The sequence below is a fragment of the Eschrichtius robustus genome, chromosome 4 (genome assembly GCF_028021215.1).
Source record: "Eschrichtius robustus isolate mEscRob2 chromosome 4, mEscRob2.pri, whole genome shotgun sequence".
NCBI classification, from domain to species: Eukaryota; Metazoa; Chordata; class Mammalia; order Artiodactyla; family Eschrichtiidae; genus Eschrichtius; species Eschrichtius robustus.
The window spans coordinates 34,769,764-34,777,138 of record NC_090827.1 but is presented as its reverse complement, the minus strand read 5'-3'; the positions used below and the strand labels follow the sequence as shown (position 1 = coordinate 34,777,138).

At 36.3% G+C, this 7,375-nt stretch overlaps 1 pseudogene; it reads right to left on the bottom strand.

Annotated features, from left to right (window-relative positions):
- Positions 1-6,144: 6,144 nt before the first annotated feature.
- LOC137764537 (U2 spliceosomal RNA) lies at positions 6,145-6,257 on the bottom strand (annotated as a pseudogene).
- Between the last annotated feature and the right edge of the window lie 1,118 nt (positions 6,258-7,375).

Below are 7,375 nucleotides of genomic sequence, written 5' to 3'. Positions count from 1 at the left end.
ACACTTTATATTGCCACACTTCTTAAATTTTGCAGAACAGGTGGGTGTTTAATGGTATCTTATTATGGTTTTCATTGGCATTTCTCTAGTTACTAATGAAGTTGAGTATTTTTAATGTGTTGGTCATTTGAGTTTCTTCTTTAGTAATATCTATCATCTATCTATCTACCTATCTATCTTTGCTCAGCTTTATCTTGTTTTTTTCTCATGTTATTTATCAATTCAGTAGTGTTCTTAGTATATTCTGAATGCTAGTCTTTTGTGCTAATATGTGTTGCAAGTACCTCTTTACAGTTTGCTTTTTTACTCCCTTTCATGATAGCATTTGAGGAATTCTTAATTTCAATGTAACTGGATTTATCAACTTTTCCTTTAAAACTGTCCATTAAAGAAAATCTTAAAAAAAATCCTTTAATACCCTCAAGGTCACAGAGATATTCTCCTCTGTGATATTCTTAAAGCTTTATTTTTTTGCCTTTCACATTTAGATCTGTTCTCCACTTGAAACTGGTTCAGTGGTACATTGAACTGCACAATCACTCTGCACTAAACTGCAATAGCGACTCTATCATTTATCAAATGATTGTCTATGTCTCCATTCTCTTCCACAGTTTGTCTATTCCTGTGCCCAAACCACATTGTCTTAATTACAATAACTTTACAGTAAACTTAATAATTGGTAGGGCAATTCCCTACCTTCTTCTTTCTCAAGAATTGACACTTTCACAATAATAAGTCCTCTAATCCAGGAATATGATGTACATGTCAATTTATTTAGGCCATCTTTAGTATGTAGTAAAATGTTTATGGCTTTCTCCATAAAAGTTTTCCACATCTTCTGTTAGATTTATCTTAGGTACATTTTCAAAATATTACTGGAAATGACATTTTTAAAAGTTCATTTGATCTATTTGTTGCAGGTTTATGAAAATGCAACTCATTTTTGTATGTTGACTTTATATTTAGCTGCACTGCTAAGCTCTCGTTAATTTTAATAATTTACCCATAGATTCTTTTGCATTTTCTGTGTGTACATCCATGCCATCTGTAATAATGATAGTTTTGTTTCTCCCTTTGAAACTCTATGCTTTTACTTTTCCTCTTGAATTACGGCACTGACTAGAAGTTTCAGCATAATATTGAACACAAGTGGTGATAATGGGCACCCTTATCTCAATTCCCAATCTCAAAGGAAATATTTACAACATTTCACTGTTAAATATATTAACTGAAGAATTTTTGGAGACATTGGTTCTTCAGTACTTTGACTATTATTTCACTGTCTTCTGGCTTTTTTTTTTTATAAATTTATTTATTTATTTTTATTTTTGGCTGCATTGGGTCTTTGTTGCCGCGCGCGGGCTTTTCTCTAGTTGTGGCGAGCAGGGGCTACTCTTCGTTGCGGTGCACGGGCTTCTCATTGCAGTGGCTTCTCTTGCTGCAGAGCACAAGCGCGGGCTTCAGTAGTTGTGGCGTGTGGGCTCAGTAGTCATGGCTCGTGGGCTCTAGAGCGCAGGCTTAGTAGTTGTGGCGCTCGGGCTTGGTTGCTCCACGGCATGTGGGATCTTCCTGGAGCAGGGCTCAAACCCGTATCCCCTGCATTGGCAGGCGGATTCGTAAACACTGCGCCACCAGGGAAGCCCCTGGCTTTTTTTTGAAAGATGAACAATTATGTGTCTGTCTAATTTTTCAGTCCTCTGACCACTATTAAAATCCTCTCTGACTTTAGTCTTCTGCAGTTTTACTATGAAGCATCTGGTTGTAGATTTCTTTTGATTTATGCTGCTTGCATTTGTAAGACTTCTTGAATCTCTGAGTGCTGTATTTTAAGAAAATTTTAACTGTTCTGTCATCAAATATTTTCTCTGCCAAATTCTCTCTCTTATCTGTTTCTGGAAATCAAATTAGATTTATGTTAGTCTTTCTCACTCTATTCTTACTATAACTTCTCATAAATTTTCACTTTCACAGTTATCCTGTTTCTTTATGATGACTCCTGAATAATTTTTCCAATCTATTCCTGTTCACTAATTCTCTTTTTGACTATATGTTAAAATCTATCCATTTTGTTTTCTAAAGAATATTATATTCTTGGAGCTTCCCTGGTGGTCCATTGGTTGAGACTTTGCCTTCCAATGCAGGCGGTGCGGGTTTGATCCCTGGTTGGGGAGCTGGGATCCCACATGCCTCATGGCCAAAAAGCCAAAACATAAAACAGAAGCAGTATTGTAACAAATTCAATAAAGACTTTAAAAATGGTCCACATCAAAAAAAAAATCTTTAAAAAAATATTATATTCTTAATTTTTAGAAGGCCTATTTATTCACTTTTAAATATGCTTATTCCTCTTAAAGAGTTTCTTTTTCCATGCACATATTTTCATAGTTGCCTCGCGTTTTTTTTTATTTGAAGAAATAGACAACCTACAGTTGGACCTTGCTGCTTGTTCAATCTGTCAATCTCTGACTTCTGTGTTGTTTAGATTATTTATATTTAATGTAGCTAGTAGTTTGATTGAATTTAAATCTAACATCTTGCTACTGTTTTCCATCAGTTCCTTGTTCTCTTTCCCCTCTTTTACCACCTTCTTTTGGATTAATTGTGTCACATATTTCTGATTTCATTTTATTACTACCATTTGTGTTATTAGTTGCATCTCTTTAATTTTTTTAGTGGTTGCTCTAGGATTTACAATACCCATCTTTAACTTATCACAGTTTACCTTCAACTAAGATTATATTACTTCCTGTATAGTGTAATAATCTTACAGTGCTATGCTTCAAAATTTTTTTTTCTTTTAGAATCAATTTTTTAAAAAAATTTTTATTGGAGTACAGCTGGTTTACAATGTTGTGTTAGTTTCAGGTGTACAGAAAAGTGATTCAGTTATATACATATATATATATTTTTTTTATTCTTTTTCAGATTCTTTTCTCATATAGGTTATCACAGAATATTGAGTAGAGTTCCCTGTGCTATACAGTAGGTTCTTGTTGGTTATCTGTCTTACATATAGTGGTGTGTGTATGTTAATCCCAAGCTCCTGATTTATCCCTCCCCTCCACATTTCCCCTTTGGTAACCATAAGTTTGTTTTCGATATCTGTAAGTCTGTTTCTGTTTGTAAATAAGTTCATTTGTATCATTTTTAAAAAAAAATTAAATTTCACATATGAGTGATATCATAAGGTATTTGTCTTTCTCTGACTTACTGCACTTAGTATGATAATCTCCAGGTACATCCATGTTGCTGCAAAGGGCATTATTTCATTCTTATACTTCAAATTCTTTCCTCCCACTTTTGGTAGGATGTTGGTCATACATTTTACTTCTACATGTTATAAAATGCACACTACATCATTATTTTTGCTTTAGATAGTCAGGTGTTTTTCTTTTTTAAAAAGAGCTTACAAATAAGATAAAGTCTCTTTATATTGACCGTTTTAAAATTTTTTTGTTGCTTTTTATTGATTTGTGTAGGTTTAAGAACTACCACCTAATATCATATATCTTCTTCCTGAAGAATGTTCTTTAACATTCCTTGTAGTTCAGGTCTGCTGGCAGTGAATTATCTCAGCTTTTATTGTCTGAAAGAAGTCTCTATTTTCCTTTCATTTTTGAAATATATCTTCACTGGGTATAAAATTTTGGGTTGACAGGTTGTTTTCTTTTAGTACTTTAAAGACATTGCTTCATTGTTCTGGCTTTGTGTAGTTTCTGATAGTCTGCTATAATTCTTACTTTTGTTCTTCTTTATGTAATGTTTCCTTTTTTCTCTTCTTGCCTTCAGTGTTTTCTTGCTTTTTGGTTTTCAGCAGTTTGTTTATGATATGTCTAAGTATGTGTGTGTGGTGTTGGTATTTATCCTGTTTGGGATTCTTGGAGGTTAACTATCATCATCATTGTTATTATTATCATCATTACTCTGTTCTCTTCCTTCTTCTTTTTTTTTTTTTTTTTTGGCCACGCCATGTGGCTTGTGGGATCTTAGTTCCCCAACCAGGGATCAAACCTGTGCCCCCTGCGGTGGAAGCATGGAGTCCTAACCACTGGACCACCAGAGAATTCCTGTTCTCTTCCTTCTGAGACTAGTTACATATATGTTAGACTGATTCTGTCCCACAGCTCTTGGATGCTCTATTATATTTTTTCACTCTTTTTTTTCTATTTGTGTTTCAGTTTGTATAATTTCTGTTGGCCTATCTTTATGTTTGCTAAATCTTTCTTTAGTTGTATTGATTCTGCTAATAAGTCAATCAAAAGATTTTTTCATCTCTATTACTTTTTAAATTTTCTAGCATTTCCACTGGACTCTATATTTTCTACTTCTCTGCTAAAATTCCCCCATATATTCATGCATGTTATAGACCTTTTCCACTCAATCCTTTAACATGTTAATTCTAGTTATTTTGACATCCCTGACTGAGGGCTCCAACATCTGGGTCATCTCTGAGTCTGCTTCTGTTGATTCCCTATTCTCTTGACAATGGGTAGATTCTTCCCTTGTCTTTCTGTGTGACTCAAATATTTGATTGAATGTCAGACATTGCGTATTGAAGAACTGTAGACACTGAGACATATATAGTCCTTATGTCTGGAAATAGGCATGCTGCTTCTTCAGTCAGGCCATTAGTGTGGGGCACTGGGTCCATCTAGTCACAGGTTGAACTAAACTTGGATTTTGTTGTTGTTGTTATCTTCAGTGCGATACAAGATTAAAATTCAGCCAGCAGTGGGTTATGGTTACCTTGTGCTCAGCATGTGACCTGGCAGTGTTCCTGCTCTACCCATAGCTTCCAGTAGTCCCTTAACATTTGCACTGAAGAGGAAGTCTCTTTTTTTTCAGTGGAAGACTGTTGTTGATAGTTACTAATGGTAGGCTCCTGGTGGTAGTGGTGGGGACAAAGGTGGTTATCAGTTATCCTGATCCAGCTGTAGTCTTAGGCAAGCCTGTGACCCTGGAACTCAGAGGGTGGAACTTTCTCTGCAATTCTGCCCATATTTCCCCAAGGTAGCCAAACTCTGCATTGTATTTATGGTGGTCTTACCCCTTCTCCAGTGGTGGCAGACCTCTAATTTATATCAGTACAGGAATCTGAGCCTAAGAGGTATTCCTGTGCTTTCCCCAGAAGCAGAGGGCTTTTATTTCTACCCTTCCTTCAAGCAGTAGATCTTTCATAAAGTTTTGCTGCCCCTAACAAGTGGTACAAAGCTTTTGCTCCAAAGAAAGAAGGATCTAGGGAAGCAAGCAGTCTTTTATGCATTTTTCCCCCCGCATCAGTCAATTATCATTGCACATCAGCAGGGACTTTCTCGAGTCTTCTGCCCTATGCTTAGTTTTGACCTAGTAGAAGCCTGCAGAAAAGAACTTGCAAGTGAGTGCAGATTCTCTTTGTGTCAGGGACTCCCAGTTATTCTAAACAGATTCATCAGCCTGTACTGATTTTAAGAATTTATTAAGCAATATTAGCTGATTTCTTCTTATCCACCTTTATGGCAATGACCTCTTCTACTCATGCCCTCTCAAAGGCAGAAGTCCCACTTCTCTGCAGAGGGGATTGTCACTCTCTGGAATTCAATTTACTTGGTTGTCCTGTGACCTCATCTCTCTGGTGAGTTCTAGAAAAGTTATAATTTTACTGATTATACAATTTTTTCTTGTCATTAGAATGGGAGCAACCTTGTCTAGCAGCTTTTTACATCCTAAGTACAAGCAGAACGCTCTCACCTTTTTTTTTTTTTTTGAGTTTTAGCTCCTTTTATTGACTTTATTTTTTACTTTAGTTTTTTTTTGTTTTTAAAAAACAGCTTTATTGAGATATATTTCACATACCATAAAATTCATCCATTTAAATTATACAATTCATTAGTTTCTAGTATATTCACAGAGTTGTGCAACCATCACCAAAATCAATTTTATAACATTTCATCATCCCAAAAAGAAACCCTGGACCATTTAGCAGCCACTCACCATTTCCCCCTAATCCATCCAGCCCCTAGCAACAACTAACCTACTTTCTATCCATGGATTTGCCTATTCTGCACATTTCACATAAATAAAACCATACAGTACGTGGCTGTCTGTGGCTGGCTTCTTTCACTTAGCATAATGTTTCCAAGGTTCATTCATGATGTAGCATGTATCAGTACTTCATTCCTTTCTAATAATATATTGTCCTCGGATAGAGGACATATCAGATATTAAACTGATAAGAACACATACTACTTTTGATCTTAGCCAAAAGACCGAGAAGCGATTCACCTTTCTTTAAACATATTAAATATGGTCATTTTATAATTCGTGTCTGATAATGTAGCAGTCAAGTTTCAAACAACGACCATAAATCCCTTGCTAGGAAATGCATACACACCCACACAAACGCACACACAGATCTGTTACAGGGAATTGGTTTATGCAATTTGGGGAGCTAAGTAGTCTCTGCAAGGCTGTGGTTTCTACTTTTGAATCTGGAGCTTTAAGTCTACAGGGCAGGAACAGAAGATCATAAGCAGGCTGGAATTCACCAGCATGGGCTGGAATCCTAGAGGGTAGATGGATACATGTATCCATTCTTGTTGCCTCTGTCATTGGTGACAAGGATATTCTGTAGAAGCTGGGGTCCTTTGTCACAGAACTATATACACATGCTTTACCTAGGAGTTAGAAAAGCTAAAGAAGGATGGAGGGGAAGGTAGAGCAATTGCAGGCCCTGCTGATGCTTCACATTGAAGTGAGTCAGCAAAGCAACCTGTGTGTGTGCACTACAAAATGGCTGCTGCTCCCCTCCTGCCTTCCAAATCCCAGGACCTCCCTGTAGCCTACCCTAACAGGAAGCATTCAAGAAAGGGAATTCTGGGAAAAGCACCTCAGCCTAGCCACGTTGACACATTAAGGCCACCAGAGATAACTCCACAATCTGAATTTATTATAGGACTGTTTTATGGAACATAGTGTTCCACTAGTTCTCATTCTTGGTGACTTTTTTTCTTATGTATTTTGTTATTTTTGTCTATGAGCTATTCATTTTCCTCAGAATTTTGTTTGCAGAAATTCTCATAGGATTGGTTGGAAGTTGGATTTTTACAGTGTATTTTTATTTGCTTCTTCCAGGAACCTGGGGTTATTATCAGTAAGGGATTACTTTACAGTGAATTCTTGACTTGAGATTTTTGCACTATACAATATGTGAATTCAGATACAAACCCACAATGTGGACTGAATAGTGGATCTAAATTTTTAGCATCATTTCCCCCTTTTTTCAGTGCCATTTTCAAGAGAATTGATCTTTCTTGCAATTCTCTGGAGTTGAGAACAAGCTTACTTCCACTTCACCTTCACTAAGAATATAGCCCTCTATGTCTCAGAGTCATGTTGG